Source organism: Oncorhynchus kisutch, linkage group LG14 (assembly GCF_002021735.2).
Source record: "Oncorhynchus kisutch isolate 150728-3 linkage group LG14, Okis_V2, whole genome shotgun sequence".
Lineage (NCBI taxonomy): Eukaryota > Metazoa > Chordata > Actinopteri > Salmoniformes > Salmonidae > Oncorhynchus > Oncorhynchus kisutch.
Window position 1 is genome coordinate 33,907,749 of NC_034187.2, and position 18,451 is coordinate 33,926,199.

Genomic DNA, 18,451 nt, shown 5'->3' on the forward strand with positions numbered 1-18,451 from the left:
GGTTGTGACAAGGTAGGGGTGGTATACAGAATATATTTGGTAAAAGACCGAGTCCATATTATGGCAAGAACGGCTCAAATAAGCAAAGAGAAACGACAGTCCATCATTACTTTAAGACATGAAGGTCAGTCAAGAACTTAAAGTTTCTTCATGTGCTGTCATGCCCTGATCTGTTTTTCACCTGTCCTTGTGCTTGTCTCCACCTACCCGCCTGCCTGACCACTCTGCTTGATTCTGAGCCTGCCTGCTGTCCCGTACCTTTGCCCCTACTCAGGATTACCGACCTCTGCCTGACCTGACCCTGAGCTTGCCTGCCGTCCTGTACTTTGCCCCACTTCTCTGGATTATCGACCCCTGCCTGCCTTAATCTGTCGTTTGCCTGCCCCTGTTGCTGTAATAAACATTGATACTTCAACACAGTCTGCATTTGGGTCTTACCTGAACGTGATAAGTGCAGTCGCAAAAACCATCAAGCGCTATGATGAAAATGGCTCTCATGAGGACCACCACAGGAAATGAAGACCCAGAGTTACCTCTGCTGCAGAGGATACATTCATTAGAGTTAACTGCACCTGAGATTGCAGCCCAAATTAATGCCTCACAGAGTAACAGACACATCTCAACATCAACTATTCAGAGGAGACCGCACTTATCGAATCAGGCCTTTATGGTTGAATTGCTACAAAGAAAGCACCACTAAAGGACACCAATAATAAGAAGAGACTTGCTTGGGTCAAGAAACATGAGCAATGGACATTAGACCAGTGGAAATCTGTCCTTTGGTCTGTTGACTCCAAATTTGAGATTTTTGGTTCCAACCGCCGTGTCTTTGTGAGACGCAGAGTAGGTGAACGGATGATCTCTGCATGTGTTAGGAGTGTGTATTGGAGGCGAAGTCAGGTGCAGTAGAGCAGAGTGTAGTTATTCCGGTCCAAAATGACAGCACAAAGTAACATAAAATGTGCCCAAACACAGAACATAGACAAAAAGTGATGCGCGTAACAATATCCACAATGCCAAATACACGTAACACAAACAAACAATCTTACACAAAGAATATGGATTGATTGGGGAATGAAAACCAGGTGTGCAGGGAACAAGACAAAACAAATGGATACATGAAAAATGGAGCGGCGATGGCTAGAAAGCCGGTGACGTCGACCGCCGAACGCCGCCCGAACAAGGAGAGGAGCCGACTTTGGCGGAAGTCGTGACAGCGTGTGTAGTTCCCACTGTGAAGCATGGAGGAGGAGGTGTGATGGTGTGGGCATGCTTTGCTGATGACACTGTCGTGATTTATTTACAATTCAAGGCACACTTAACCAGCATGGCTGCCACCACATTCTACAGCGATACGCCATCCCATCTGGTTTGCGCTTCATGGGACTATTTGTTTTTCAACAAGACAATGACCCAAAACATCTCCAGGCTGTGTAAGGACTATTTGACCAAGAAGGAGAGTGATGGAGTGCTGCATCAGATGACCTGGCCTCCACAATCACCCGATCTCAACCCAATTGTGATGGTTTGGGATGAGTTGGAGCGCAGAGTGAGGAAAAAACAGCCAACAAGTGCTCAGCATATGTGGGATCTCCTTCATGACTGTTAGAAAAGCATTCCTATTGAAGTTGTTTGAGAGAATGCCAAGAGTGTGCAAAGCTGTCATCAAGGCAAAGGGTGGCTACTTTGTAGAATATCAAATATAAAATATACAGTGCCTTGCGAAAGTATTCGGCCCCCTTGAACTTTTTGCGACCTTTTGCCACATTTCAGGCTTCAAACATAAAGAATAAAAAATGTATTTTTTTGTGAAGAATCAACAACAAGTGGGACACAATCATGAAGTGGAACGACATTTATTGGATATCTCAAACTTTTTTAACAAATCAAAAACTGAAAAATTGGGCGTGCAAAATTATTCAGCCCCTTTACTTTCAGTGCAGCAAACTCTCTCCAGAAGTTCAGTGAGGATCTCTGAATGATCCAATGTTCACCTAAATGACTAATGATGATAAATACAATCCACCTGTGTGTAATCAAGTCTCCGTATAAATGCACCTGCACTGTGATAGTCTCAGAGGTCCGTGAAAAGCGCAGAGAGCATCATGAAGAACAAGGAACACACCAGGCAGGTCCGAGATACTGTTGTGAAGAAGTTTAAAGCCGGATTTGGATACTAAAAGATTTCCCAAGCTTTAAACATCCCAAGGAGCACTGTGCAAGCGATAATATTGAAATGGAAGGAGTATCAGACCACTGCAAATCTACCAAGATCTGGCCGTCCCTCTAAACTTTCAGCTCATACAAGGAGAAGACTGATCAGAGATGCAGCCAAGAGGCCCATGATCACTCTGGATGAACTGCAGAGATCTACAGCTGAGGTGGGAGACTCTGTCCATAGGACAACAATCAGTCGTATATTGCACAAATCTGGCCTTTATGGAAGAGTGGCAAGAAGAAAGCCATTTCTTAAAGATATCCATAAAAAGTGTTGTTTAAAGTTTGCCACAAGCCACCTGGGAGACACACCAAACATGTGGAAGAAGGTGCTCTGGTCAGATGAAACCAAAATTGAACTTTTTGCAACAATGCAAAACGTCATGTTTGGCGTAAAAGCAATACAGCTCATCACCCTGAACATACCATCCCCACTGTCAAACATGGTGGTGGCAGCATCATGGTTTGGGCCTGCTTTTCTTCAGCAGGGACAGGGAAGATGGTTAAAATTGATGGGAAGATGGATGGAGCCAAATACAGGACCATTCTGGAAGAGAACCTGATGGAGTCTGCAAAAGACCTGAGACTGGGACGGAGATTTGTCTTCCAACAAGACAATGATCCAAAACATAAAGCAAAATCTACAATGGAATGGTTCAATAATAAACATATCCACGTGTTAGAATGGCCAAGTCAAAGTCCAGACCTGAATCCAATCGAGAATCTGTGGAAAGAACTGAAAACTGCTGTTCACAAATGCTCTCCATCCAACCTCACTGAGCTCGAGCTGTTTTGCAAGGAGGAATGGGAAAAAATGTCAGTCTCTCGATGTGCAAAACGGATAGAGACATACCCCAAGCGACTTACAGCTGTAATCGCAGCAAAAGGTGGCGCTACAAAGTATTAACTTAAGGGGGCTGAATCATTTTGCATGCCCAATTTTTCTGTTTTTGATTTGTTAAAAAAGTTTGAAATATCCAATAAATGTCGTTCCACTTCATGATTGTGTCCCACTTGTTGTTGATTCTTCACAAAAAAATACAGTTTTATATCTTTATGTTTGAAGCCTGAAATGTGGCAAAAGGTCGCAAAGTTCATGTGTTATTTCATAGTGTTCATGTCTACACTATTATTCTACAATGTAGAAAATAGCACAAATAAAGAAAAACCCTTGAATGAGTACGTGTGTCCAAACTTTTTACTGGCACTGTACATGGGAATGTCTGTATGCGTATTAAAATGTTTGTTTTGATTTATATTTTGTATTTATTTGTATTGTCCACATGATATACAGTATGACATTGCACCCTAATTACTTCCTCAAATTGACAGGCTGTTGGATCATTATTCCTTCCATGAGTAAGCATGATAATGCCACTATTGAGTTACTGTTAAAGTTGTTTCATATGATAGCATGGATACCTAATGGGAGTAGCATCACACAGCGTCCTTCCAAATTACCAGAGACAGAAATGCCAAGTCTGGCCCAATTATTGGCCTAGTTGTTTGTTTGTTTGTTGATATGACATTTGGACCAACTTGATAGCTTACCAATTACTGTACAGTGTAGTATTCACAATCCACTTTAAACAAGGTCAGAACCTACACCTCTTGAACAAGCTAACTTGGCGACAATTTACTTCACTAATCAAGTCAAGGTGCACGTGACGTTTTTTCTGAACAGGAGAACTCTGAGCCCTAGCATCAGGCTATTGTTGCTGATCAGATCTCATGCTATGGAAAAACTCTGGCCTTAGGGACAAACACACACAATGATACAGACATTCTGTTGGTGAGTGAAATTGAGTTGATAATCACCTATTGTCACAGAGCCAACAGCTTATCCACTAACATCACAGCATCTGACTTTAGCACTGAGCATTCTAATCTAATAGAATTGGCAGTAGCGTGTGTGACGGAGAAGAGCGGGTGAAGGGAATTAGTTTGGGTTGTGGTTGCCCAGCATTCAATAGTAAATTTACACTAGATTAAGAGGAATTGATTTCATTCCGGTGCTCAGATGCTGATTTAGAACTGAGTGGCATTATGAGATCAGGAATAGCTCAGACTGGATCAGTATCTACCTGCCACAGCAGTAGTGAACGATTAACACAAGGGCCACCATTTCTGGCCCCTATTCATAGGAGGATCCACCAGGTTTGTGGTGTCTGGTTCATGCTTATAGTCCCATTCTCGAGCCATTAGCCAGAGGGGACGGTGAGGCAAACACAACATTGCCATTATGCTGTGATAACAGTTAGTGTTAGCTTGTCATCTTTCGGGGTGATGTGACATGGATAGGTATCGTACCCCCTCTTAAATACTTTTTGTAAGTTACAAGCAGGGTTCAACTCACACCTATCAATCACTCTAAGATTGGGAAGGGGAGAGTAGCTAACCAACTGGGGTCCTAATGTCCATCCATTTAGTATGCTTGATCATAAATCATTACTCAGTGGTTAAACTTCCTCAGTAAAACGTTTTCTGGGGGTATCTGTACTTCACTACATTCCTAAAGAAAATAATATACTTTTTATTCCATACATTTTCCGTGACACCCAAAAGTACACGTCACATTTTGAATGATTAGCAGGACAACATTTTTACAATTCACACAATTATCAAGATATCAACCCTACTGCATCTGATCTGGTGGACTCACTAAACACATGCTTTGTTTGTAAATTATGTCTGCGTGTTGGAGTGTGCCCCTGGCTATCCATAAATACAATTATGACTTCTGGTTTGCTTAATATAAGGAATTTGAAATTATGATACTTAAGTATATTTTAGCAATTACATTAACTTTTGGTACTGAAGTATATTTAAAACCAAATACTTTTACACGAGTAGTATTTTACTGGGTGACTTTCACTTTTACTGGGGTCATTTTTTAAATTACTACTGCTGTACAGTATACTGTATGCTACACATTAAGAACACCTACTCTTTCCATGACAGACTGACCAGGTGAACTCAATATTGGGAATGTGTTCTTAATGTTTTGTACACTCAGTGTATATACTGTATGCTCCCACCCATCCAGGACACCTACTTAAATGCTGGATGAGGAAGGCAATATAATCAAGGACTCCACACACCCCCGCCATGAGCTGTTTACTCCCTGACCGTCACGCAGACGGTATCGGAGCATGAGGTCTGATACCAACAGGCTCAGAGACAGTTTGTATGTACTGTACAAGACATCAGACTGCTGAACACTTGAACTGGACTGACCATCTGCTCTGATTCTCCGCACCTTAGAACACATGCACTCATGCATACACCCTCACAGACCACAGGAGGTTGGTGGGACCTAAATTGGGGAGGACTGGCTCGTTTTAACGGCTGGAGCAGAATCAGGGGAATGGTATCAAATACATCAAACGGTTTCCATGTGTTTGATGCTATTCCTTTTGCTCCGTTCCTGCCATTATTATTTGCCGTCCTCCCCACAGCAGCATCCTGTGACACACATACACACATCTACACATACACATACAGTATATACAGTACATTCATGCTACACAAACATCACAACTGCTGCTACCAGACTCTTATTATTATTGCTAAATACTGCACAGTTTAAACACGTGCTCCCCAATCCCCCCTATCCCAAAACACATGTAAATATTGGACTATCCTGTATTAAACTTATGCTAAAATGTTTATTCTATTCTACTGAGCCATTTACTTTATGATCCTATTTTTATATTTTCTTATTTCTTACTGTTGTTGCATCATCGAGAAGGAACCTGCAAGTCAGCATTTAGTTGGACGGTGTATCCCATACATACGACTAGTAAAACTTGAAACTGTATGCTGTGTTTACATGCTTGATCTCGAAGGAATTTGACCCATATCTCACCTGGCTCTCTAACGATTGACTTGTGTCTCCTCATTGATGGTCTCCCCCACGTGTTTACTCCTAGGCCATTGTCTTTGTGCCAGCAACTCCCATAATCCAGTCAGATGCACCACCTGTGTCTTATACTGTACTGTGTTTGAGTGGTTATATAAAGAGGCTATATAAAAGCTTCAGACACTGACCCACACCAGGTAGACAACAGCAGGTCCACTCATCCAGATCCAGTCCTCTCTCTTACAGAGGGTTCCCCATCGGAGAGAAAGAGAGGGAGTCTAGGAAGACCGAGAGGAAACCGTTTGAGAGGAGTTGCCCAGCAGAGCTGTATTTTCACTATCAGTCTCTAAGCAACCAGTTGAAACCCTGGAGACCAGCAGCAAGATGTTTTTTAGACTCCCAAGATTAACTCCTGGGTACATACGATATCTACAGGTGAGTTGCCAGTGAAATGTACTTTTTTAGATAAATCTTATAAAATGATACAAAAGGACAGCATGTTTTGCTGTAGCATTCCTTACTTTAAGGCAATAAGTGTTGTTAAAACTGTCTGCTACCGAACCATCAAATGATGGTATTTATAAATAAATGATCTGGGCTCCTGAAAGGGCTGATCTCTATAATATATAAACGACTTTTGGAAAGCTAATATTCTGAGCTAGCCATTAAAAAAGTATGGTTGACAACCCTTTAACTGGAACAGAATATGGAAAAAATATGACCTTGACATCCCGTAATCCGAACCATCAATTTATACATTTTAATTTTGTTCACAGACTGTATTTAACACCAATGAAACTTTTTAGGATGAAATTGGCCCCCACTCCCAACTGTTCACTGTGTCCCCTAAATCAGGTAGTCACATTATTTCATATGATGTGGGTGTGCCCTGCAGTTAAATGCTACTGGGGCAAAGTTACACAATTTAGAAGTGCATGAATTTAAATATTCAATGCTTTGCAACTATCATGTTACTTAACGATAGCCTCTTGAATCTCTATATCAATCAGAGAAAGTGAATGCTGGCATGCACCACTGCTGCGAAAAACAATGAGGCTAGGTGGGGTGGGAGGCATGTTTCCGGGTGGGGAGGGAGGATGCGGGCGGGCAGGTGGATGGGGACTGTGGGGGGAATGGGTTGGGGTTATCTTTTTATATGCATTTCTTAGATTTTTGTTTCATTTTAAAAAAAACCTGTAACCTCAGGTCCAGATTATCTCTTTGGTTGAGTCAGTGGAAACTGCCCTCGACATTGGATAGCATGAGTCAGTGGAAACTGCCCTCGACATTGGATAGCATGAGTCAGTGGAAACTGCCCTCGAACATTGGGTAGCATGAGGCAGTGGAAACTGCCCTCGAACATTGGATAGCATGAGGCAGTGGAAACTGCCCTCGAACATTGGATAGCATGAGGCAGTGGAAATTGCCCTTGAACATTGGATAGCATGAGGCAGTGGAAACTGCCCTCGAACATTGGATAACATGAGGCAGTGGAAACTGCCCTCGACACTGGATAGCATGAGGCAGTGGAAACTGCCCTCGACACTGGATAGCATGAGGCAGTGGAAACTGCCCTCGACACTGGATAGCATGAGGCAGTGGAAACTGCCCTCGACACTGGATAGCATGAGGCAGTGGAAACTGCCCTCAACACTGGATAGCATGAGGCAGTGGAAACTGCCCTCGACATTGGATAGCATGAGGCAGTGGAAACTTCCCTCAACACTGGACAGCATGAGGCAGTGGAAACTGCCATCGACACTGGATAGCATGAGGCAGTGGAAACTGCCCTCGACACTGGATAGCATGAGGCAGTGGAAACTGCCCTCGACACTGGATAGCATGAGGCAGTGGAAACTGCCCTCGACATTGGATAGCATGAGGCAGTGGAAACTGCCCTCGACACTGGATAGCATGAGGCAGTGGAAACTGCCCTCGACACTGGATAGCATGAGGCAGTGGGCTCTGCTTTTTTTGGCATGACTTTGCCTGGCTTGTTTTGATTGAGGACCTTTCAAACATAATGCCTGGCAATATCTGCTGATGTTGTAGTATAGATGACTTGGTCCTTGGAATTCTGAGGCTTTCGGAGTCTCTAGGGAGTACATGGGATGTAAAGAAATGGATTGAACTTGAGATGGTGTATTGACGTATGCTGTATTGCCTGTAGTTGTTGTGGATGGGTGGACAGGTTCGGCTCTGCCTCTAGGTTTACATCTTATCCATAGATTGCTTTACTGAGCCTAACGTTATCATATATTACTAATCCATTGCATCTTATATTAGGGCAGTTTGTCTCAAATAGTTTTATGTTTAGATCCTTCTTCGAAAGTTCAGCGGCTTTGCAATCATTCAAATTTGAGAGTGACTGCAGGCAATGACAGAGGAAAAAACACAGTGAATTTGCAATGTGTAATAGACCACAGTGCAGTTTACGTTTCTACTTCCATCAAAAAAAACTATATTCTCTGTTTTACTTATCAGCTATAGACTTGAGGAAGTCTTTTGTTTTAGCTCACAAAGCTTTATTTGACGTATTTACTGCTGTTTACCGCAATCTAGTGAGGATAAATCCATGACATGTTTGGTTGAATTCTGATTACAAATAACTCAGTGAGAGAGCATCAGGAATGGGGCTGGGACTCAGAGCTCAGGTTCCTGTTATTTCTTCTTCTCTTTATTGTTGTCTAGGGGCCTGCGTGGAAATGTGCCCGTATCACAAGAGAGCCTTTGTCAGAGTTAATTTGTCAAAATGGGAGAAAGTGGGTTTTTAATTTCTTGGGTGGGGGTGATGGGGGCATAATTGTGGCTGACTCGATTGGCGCAGAGGAAAGTTGAGACTTCTGTCGCAAGAGACTGGGAGGTTATATTATGTTTGTTCTGTTGAAGCGAATGCAGCCCACAACATCTCCCCCATCTATCAGTATAGAAAATAATTGCATTATATATATATGTGATTTTCATTTAGCTGGCTTATATGGCCACAATGCACAGTACATTCAGTATATTGGTCGTGGTCTCAATGGACTGGCATTGAGCCAGTATTGAAAACCTGTTCTGGTTATCCTATAGATGCCAATGCCATGCCATCTCCCAAGTCAATTGTTAATGAATAAGAAAGCTTTCCCCTGTAACCACATCATGTTGCTTTGTCTCCCACTCAGACCCAGGCTGTGGCAAGTGAGACCCAGAGGGCTGGGGACCTGGCCATGCCCCGTCTGGCCATGTTCCTGGGGGCCTTGGGGATTGGGGTGTGTGGCTACAGCTCCAGGCAGTTGGCACTGTACCACCGGCCCTCCGCTCGCGTGCTGACCTGGATGGACGTCGGGAGCACCCCGGTGAAGGGGAGAGCCCCATCCTTCATGGACCTGTCTCAACGCCACACTGTCTGTCAGAACATCCCGCCTCCGTCATTTGCTGGGCAGAAAGTGCCTTAAAAACAACAATCAATCAATATGAATCCCTCAGCATGTAGTATCTTTCTACCCAGGTATGGTGGAGCTTTAGCTCCACTGTGCAAGCACTTTAGTGTTAACAGAAGTTGAACCCTAACCTAGTGATCAATAATCTGATAACCAATGATTACTAGCCTCACCTGTGTAAAATTCTTCATTGGCATACAGTATATGAGCTGCTATACCAGGTTATGAATTTGAGATTACTGATTCGATGAGTAGTTCAACCTGTTGCTATAGTAGCTTGGAAGATTTAGCTGTGGCCGTCCATCTGAATAGCTACATATTGTGTGCCTGTGAAGGCTGGTAAATTGTCACCATGTTTGGCTCAGCCCCCTGGTACAGATGGTTGGCAACCCCCGCTCCCTCGGGCAGATTGCCAACCATAAGGGCTGGGGAAGCTCATCCACGTCCAACTACTTTCATTGATTTCAATGAATAAGAAACAGGAGGTGCCATCCGTCACTATAGCTTGGCATGCACTGTCAGATCCGGTCTGGACCAGAGTGAAAGACCGGTTATTATTTCACTGCATTGTCAAACGATAGCACTACAGTCGTCCTCTCTGAGGGTGTCAATTCTCTTACATATTGATACTGTATGTAATGAGGTACATTGTACACTGTGATGAGGGATGTCCAAGGGTGTTTTGGGCGATTTTTCAGAGACAGTCACTGAAGCAAGCTAGTGATTCTTCCGGTTGTATAGGATGGACCATACTCTCAATATGATTTCTCACTTGAGGACTACATCCAGACTGCAATGCCATGTAAATAATGCCACTTTATTAATACTGCTCATTAGATTACTGTTCCTATTTTCAAATCGAATCACATGTTATTTGTCACATGCGCCGAATACAATTGGTGTAGACTTTACCGTGAAAGGCTTGCTTTATGACCCCTTCCCAACGATGCAGAGTCTAAAAAATAATAATACAAAAGAAAAATAAGGATAAAATAGTAACAGAAGAAGAATATAATAAAATACACAAGAATGGAACTACGGTATATCCAGGAAGTACCAGATCAGTGTGCAGAGGCATGAGGTATTTGAGGTAGATATGTACATGAAGGCAGGGTAAAGTAACCAGGCAACAGAATAGATAATAATAAGAGCAAAATAAATAACAGAGTAGCAGCAGCAAATTACGAGTTTAAAGTGTGTGTGTTCGTGGGTGTGTAATGTGTGTGTGTGTGTATGTAGTGTATGTGAATGTGTGTGTTTTCTGTGGGAATCTCAATGTAGTGGTTGTGAGTCAGTGTGTATCTTGTTTCTATAGTCTAGGTGTGCGTAGGGTCAGTGCAAGAGAGTCAGTGCAGAAAGTTTGAGGACCATGAATTGACTATTTAGCAGTCTTATTGCTTTGGAGTAGAAGCCGGAGCCTGTTGGTCTGAGCCAATGCTCTGGTACCGTTTTCCGGATGGTAGCAGAGTGAACAGTTTATGGCTTGTATGGCTGGAGTCTTTGGCAATTTTTCAGACCTTCCCTCTGACACTGCTTGATATAGAGGTCCTGGATGGCAGGGAGCTCGGCCCCAGTGATGTACTGAGCTGTTCTCATCACCCTCTGTACCGCTTTGCGGTGGAAGGCGGTGTATTTGCCATACCAAGCGGTAATTAGGCCAGTCCTGATTGTTGTTGTTCCTCTTCCTGAGTGGGAATGCCCTCTTCACGACTGTGTGGGTGTGTGTGGACCATGTTAAGTCCTTAGTGATGTGGACCAAGAAACTTGAAACTCGCGACCCGCTCCACTACAGCCATGTCGATGTGGATGGGGGCATGCTCTCCCCTCTTTCTCCTATAGTCCACAATCAGCTCCTTGGTCTTACTGACGTTGAGGGAGAGGTTGTTGTCCTGGCACCACACTGCTAAGTCTCTGACCTACTCCCTATAGGCTGTCTCATCGCCATCGGTGATCAGTCTTACCACCGTTGTGTCGTTAGCAAACTTGATGGTGTTGGAGTCGTGCGTGGCCACACAGTTGTGGGGAGTACGGGACTATGCCTCACCACCTGGGCCCGGCCCATTGGGAAGTCCAGGATCCAGTTGCCGATGGAGAGGTTCAGTTCCAGGGTCCCTAGCTTGATAATGAGCTTGGAGGGGACTATAGTACTGAACACTGTAGTCTATGAACAGCATTTTCACATAATTATTTCCGCTCTTGTCCAGGTGTGAGAAGGCATTGTGAAGTGCAATTGAGATGGCATCACCTGTAGATCTGCTGGGGCGGTATGCAAATTGGAGTGGGTCCAGAGTGTCTGGGATGATGGTGTTGATGTGTGTCATGACCAGCCTTTCAAAGCACTTCATGATTACAGATGTGAGTGCTACAGGGCGATAGTCATTTAGGCAGTTTACCTAGGAGCTCTTGGTAACAGGACTGGGTGGTCAGCTTGAAACTGGTTGGGATTGTGATTTTTAACCTGTTTAAACGTTTGTCCTCACATCGGCCTCAGAGAGCGAGATCACACAGTCCTCGAAACGGCTGGGTTTTCCTTTGTAATCCGTTATCGTCTACAAGCCCTGCGACATACGACGAGTGTCGGAGCCGGTGTAATAGGATTCTACCTTCCTCCTATATTGTCCTTTTGTACGTTTGATGTCTTGTCGGAAGTCATGTGTCCATTTCCGTGTCCTGTTCCTTGTCAGCGGTAGCTCTAGTCTTTAGCCCAGTGAGGATATTGCCTGTAATCCACGGTTTTTGGTTTGGGTACGTTCATATAGTCACGTTCGTATAGTCTAATGGTTAAAATGATGCTGGCAGAGACAGACAGACAGAGAGAGAGAGAGAGAGAGAGAGAGAGCAGGATGACGAAGCTCCTAATCACTAAGCCAATTTCCTCCTGTAGGATTTAACCAGGTGGAGTTGGCACATCGCTCTAATCTGGTATTAGGGATGATGACCAATGAAGACAGGAGACTGGTTCCCACTGTGAACAGAGGCTGGGTACCAAAGCGGTCATATTATGGGAGATGATACATTCAAAATCACCAGCTATTGTAAAGCCACTAAACGTCAAATCAATACTCTTGACCTTAAACAAAGAGGAGTGATTTTTAAGGAGAGCAGGTACAGTAGAGGTCAGCAGAATCTGATCCCATAATCTTTTTCCACAGCAGCCGAGCCAGTTTCCGGAGTCTGCCAAGATATACGTTTTTAGCAGGACCAGATTAGCTGTGCTAGCCCTGCCACTGCATTGTAGGTCACTACAAATGGCCCTAATCCACTCAGCAGATGTTCTAATTGGCCAAGCTGGCGTCAGAGAGCGACCGGCAGTCCCCTCAACTCGGCTGAGACCGACACTCATAAACAACTTGTCAATGGACTGGCTAATGATCTTACACAGAAACATGACATGTCGAAACAGCACAAAACTCTAATGCCTCCTGTTAGGTCACCCCCTATTGCCCTCTAAATAGAACATGATGTATTCGATACCTATACCTTGTAAGGTATTTCTGGGACAAAGAAATTTGGCAATTTTGCACTTTGGGCACTTTTTCCTTCTGTAATTTATCTTGTTTCTACAAATGTGTCACTACTATTTTAAGTTATTACTGTTGACTATTGTTGACCTTCACTACACCTGTTATCTGTCTGTTATATCTACCTGTACAGTAGAAAGTCAATAAAACGTTTTTCAAAATGATTGACCAATGTATTATATTGTTTTGTCTGATCACTTAGACATAATAATGGTAATTGAAACGGCGTGTAGAATAGCATATACTGTACCCAGAACCCCAAGAGGCATAGTTAGAACGATTGATATTGGTCTTTCTATTCCCAATTCCAGACTTGTTTCCTGTGGAGGCTTCAGGCTGTTTGGCTGTATCATAATGACTTGAAGCATGAAACACCATCCAGAGGCATTAGCTCTAGATCAGCTCTGTTAGCTGTGGTTCATAGAGCACATATTGCTGATGTATCCCCCATCCGACTCACTATCATCATCCAACTAGACACCATCACTTCTCGCTTTTACACTGTAGTAAATTCCAAATGGATTCAACTCTGTTTTACCAGTCAGATATTGCGTCATTCATTCTATTTAGCGAGGAAAAGTGCCCTTTGTGTGAGTGTATAAAGTGCAATTAGGAATTAGAATACTAGAATGGACATGAACCGTCTTATGCAGCCTGGTCTCTTAGCATTTAGTATTATTCTGTACGCAAATCCCAGATGGTCAATTTAGTAGATTATGTTACGTTTCGTATGTATTAATTTGTGGATGTCCATCACCCCATTTCGTAAGATATATGTTACGAATTATAATTCGTATTATATGTTACGAATTTGCACAATATGTACATTTTGGAGTTAGGTTGAAGGGTCAAGGTTATGGGAAGGGTTATCTAAAGGGGTTAGGGGAAAGATTAGCTAACATGCTAAGTAGTTGCAAAGTATATGTAGCTAAAAAATAGTAAGTAGTTGAAAAGTTGCTAATTAGATCAAATGCGAAAGCTGTCCATAATGAGATTTCAACGTGTTCAGTACGCTATCCTTGTTATGTTCATCTGCCTTGCATCATCATTAATAAACTCTCTTTCTGCACCTGCTTCCTGAGTATTCGTAACATATACGATTGGCCAACCACCCTACTTTGGTTTTTGCCTTAATAAGTAACTGTGACCTTTCTGCTTTGGCTTCTGGTAAGGTGTAGGTGGAAGATAAGGCTCTAGACACAATTCTGCCGGTTGTCTCTCTTTTAATGACTGCATGGAATGGATACAAATACAAGGCAAAAGTTAATGCTGCAGTCTGGACTCCCATACAACTATATTTGCCTCTCCTCATCACACTCTGACCTCCGTAGTAAAAGCATCAACAACAAAAATGCATTGTACAAAATGTATATGTTCATATTTTCAAAAGACTCATGACATTTTATAAATGTTGTACACCAATAATTTGTTAATAAGTGCTAAATATTTCGAAGAGAGTGTACTATTGTACCATTATACCTGAGGCATACTAATGAAGCAACAACGCCATTTTTGACATGCCCGGGCAAGTAACAAAATGAATGGCAGCTAATGAATGGCACATTAAACATGAAATACAAAATCGTCACATTTCACAACATACCTGCATGGAATGGATACAAATACAAAAGTTCATGCTGCCGTCTGGACTACACACAAGTACATTTGCCTGATAAAAGACAGTGCAGAAAACCCATGAGAAAATAAAAACTCAATGTCTGCACCTGATAGAGACCCTCTCCCACAACAAAGCTAATGGTAGTTGGGCTAGCCTTGCAAAGTTGTACTCAAACATTATCCCCATTCACATGAACATATATTGCTATAAACAGTAATGCAACACTAAATCAGTGATGATATAACTTTTGCTTGTCTTTTCTTGTGAATTTGTGAACATGTGCATTCTAAAGACCAGAGCATTGGCCTCCCGGGTGGCGCAGTGGTTAAGAGCGCTGTACTGCAGCGCCAGCTGTGCCACCAGAGACTCTGGGTTCACGCCCAGAGTCACAATAAAATAATCACTCTTAAAAGTAATGTAATACATCTTAAAATAACCTTAAAATAATCAATTAAAACGTAACACATCGTACTAATTTGAGTGTGCCGGATTTACATTTACTATGTTATGTCTAGTCTATGAGACCAGGCTGTCTGTTGCTGGTACAAAGGTTGGTCATCTATGGTTTGCTAGTGCTGTGATAAGATATTGTGTTAAAATAATGAATGTGAAGAATTCACTCATTTTAGAGGAATGATCCCATACATTTTCCTAATTAACTGCCAATCTACTAACATTCCATTCAAACAATGCAGTCAACCCCATAGCTGCGGGAAGTATGGGGTGCAGCAACCCCAGTGCAACAGTAGTGCACTGGGCCTTTACTAGTATTAGCAGACCAATAGAAACGCCTATAGCGCGGGCAAAAATGTGCTTTGGCAAAAAAAAGGTATTTGTATAATTAAGAACAGGATCTTGCAGGATTCAATAGTTGGAATTGTAAGAGTTGTTGCCCTGTCCCTTTCTCTGTGATCACCATTCTAATGGGATCCAGAAAGAACAAAACCCTGTCCCTTTCTCTGTGATCACCATTCTAATGGAATCCAGAAAGAACAAAACTCTGTCCCTTTCTCTGTGATCACCATTCTAATGGAATCCAGAAAGAACAAAACCCTGTCCCTTTCTCTGTGATCACTATTCTAATGGGATCCAGAAAGAACAAAACCCTGTCCCTTTCTCTGTGATCACCATTCTAATGGGATCCAGAAAGAACAAAACCCTGTCCCTTTCTCTGTGATCACCATTCTAATGGAATCCAGAAAGAACAAAACCCTGTCCCTTTCTCTGTGATCACCATTCTAAGGGAATCCAGAAAGAACAAAACCCTGTCCCTTTCTCTGTGATCACCATTCTAATGGGATCCAGAAAGAACAAAACCCTGTCCCTTTCTCTGTGATCACCATTCTAATGGAATCCAGAAAGAACAAAACTCTGTCCCTTTCTCTGTGATCACCATTCTAATGGAATCCAGAAAGAACAAAACCCTGTCCCTTTCTCTGTGATCACTATTCTAATGGGATCCAGAAAGAACAAAACCCTGTCCCTTTCTCTGTGATCACCATTCTAATGGGATCCAGAAAGAACAAAACCCTGTCCCTTTCTCTGTGATCACCATTCTAATGGAATCCAGAAAGAACAAAACCCTGTCCCTTTCTCTGTGATCACCATTCTAAGGGAATCCAGAAAGAACAAAACCCTGTCCCTTTCTCTGTGATCACCATTCTAATGGAATCCAGAAAGAACAAAACCCTGTCCCTTTCTCTGTGATCACCATTCTAATGGGATCCAGAAAGAACAAAACCCTGCCCCTTTCTCTGTGATCACCATTCTAATGGGATCCAGAAAGAACAAAACCCTGTCCCTTTCTCTGTGATCACCATTCTAATGGGATCCAGAAAGAACAAAACCCTGTCCTCAAACATTTACACCAAAAGGTGCAAAGTTATGGGCAAAGACACAAAACATCCCCATCAAATGAAATATATTGTTTTATCAAATAAGATTGAAATCAACCACTTTTGTGAAGTATTAATTTACCATCCGTACAAACCACATAATGTAAATATACGTTGCTGTATTGTACATAGGCTGTGGTTTGTACCTGTAGACTTTCCATCACCGTGAAGAAAAACAATGCACAATGCAGTAATTGAGTACATTGAGACATCAAGTGGTTTGTGATGATGTGGCTCAGTTGGTATGGCAATGCTAGGGTTGTGGTTTTGATTCCCACAGATACAAAAAAAATGACAAGAGCATCTACTAAAATGGAAAAGGAATGAATAGACCATTTCAGTTTTCACATAGAAATAAGTTGCATTTGCAAAGTATTTCAAGAAACTGGAAAACATATATAGTATTTTTATATTCCACAAGTGTTATCAGATTAACTGTTTTGTATTATCAGACTAACTGCTTTGTACAGATAATTATCAGACTTAAGTTACAAATGTTGGTAAACACTCAAATACAATTTTCACAAAAGTAGTGCACTGGGCCTTTACTAGTCCTGTATTAGCAGACCCATATACTGTAGACGTCTTCAAGCGTGGGCAATTTATTTGCTCTGCATTCCCTTCATTCCAATTAGATTGATTTTGGATTTCTCCCTGACCAATATGGCTGCAATTTTTTTCTCCCATTATGGAATTAAGGAACTTTGAGGGTTTATGACATAGCCCCTCTAGTAATTTAATAGGATCTCTATGATAAAGCGTGAGTTCTTCAACCAAGGAGTGTATTCATAGAGCTGGGTTGTTTTCATTCATGTTCTTCATAAAGATATATAGCGATATTTGGTTGTTCATTATAAAAATCAATAAATCAGTTTATTGTGCTGAAAAATAAGCAAACAGAAATCTTGATGTGTCCCTAAGATGTAAGGCATTGTCACGGGGCTATGAAGCACTGAGACACCTACATATCACCTACACACATCAATCATTCTTTCATGTCTTTCAGGAATGTACAATTAAGGAACGTAGGCAAGCAAGCCTACTCCTTTAACGTCCAAGGACCTTATACAATGCATTTAGAAAGTATTTAGACCCCTTGACTTTTTCCACATTTTGTGATGTTACAGCCTTATTCTTTTTCCTCATCAATCCACACACAATCCTCCAGAATGACAAAGCAAAAACTAATTTTTAGACATTTTCAGCAAATGTATAAAAATAAAACTGATATCACATCCAAATAAGTATTTGTCCTTTCCTCAGTACTTTGTTGAATCACCTTTGTCAGCAATTACAGCCTTGAGTATTCTTGGGTATAGCGCTACAAGCTTGGCACACCTGTATTGGAAAGTTTCTCCTATTCTTCTCTGCAGATCCTCTCAAGCTCTGTAGGGTTCAAGTCCAGGCTTTGACTGGGCTACTCAAGGACATTCATAGACTTGTCCCGAAGCCACACCTGCATTGTCTTGGCTGTGTGCTTAAACCTCTTAGCGCACGGATCCCGTTACCGGCATCAAAATCGACAACATCCTGTGAAGCTGGAGCACGCCAAATTCAAATGACAAAATTGTAATATTAAACATTCATGAACATACAAGTGTCTTACATCATTTAAAAGCTTAACTTCTTTTTAATCCAACCGCGTTGTCAGATTTCAAAAAAGGCTTCACGGTGAAAGCATGCCTTGCGATTTTCTGAGGACAGCGCCCCGCATACACCAGCATTAACCTTTTCCAAACCAGCAGAGGCGTCACAAAAATCAGAAATAGCGATAAAATAAATCCCTTACCTTTGAAGATCTTCCTCTGTTTGCAATCCCAAGGGTCCCAATCCCATAAAATCTTCTTTATATCCCAAAAAAGTCTTTAATTTGGCACGTTTGATTCAGTATTCCACCTGTTTCACTATTTCAACAT

General features: G+C 42.2%; 1 long non-coding RNA gene across 1 annotated transcript; it reads left to right on the forward strand.

Moving 5' to 3' along the window:
- Positions 1-6,254: 6,254 nt before the first annotated feature.
- LOC116353363 (uncharacterized) lies at positions 6,255-13,191 on the forward strand. Its single transcript, XR_004202769.1, has 2 exons — positions 6,255-6,514; positions 9,244-13,191. It is a non-coding gene; the product is annotated as an uncharacterized LOC116353363 (long non-coding RNA).
- The last annotated feature ends 5,260 nt before the right edge of the window (positions 13,192-18,451 follow it).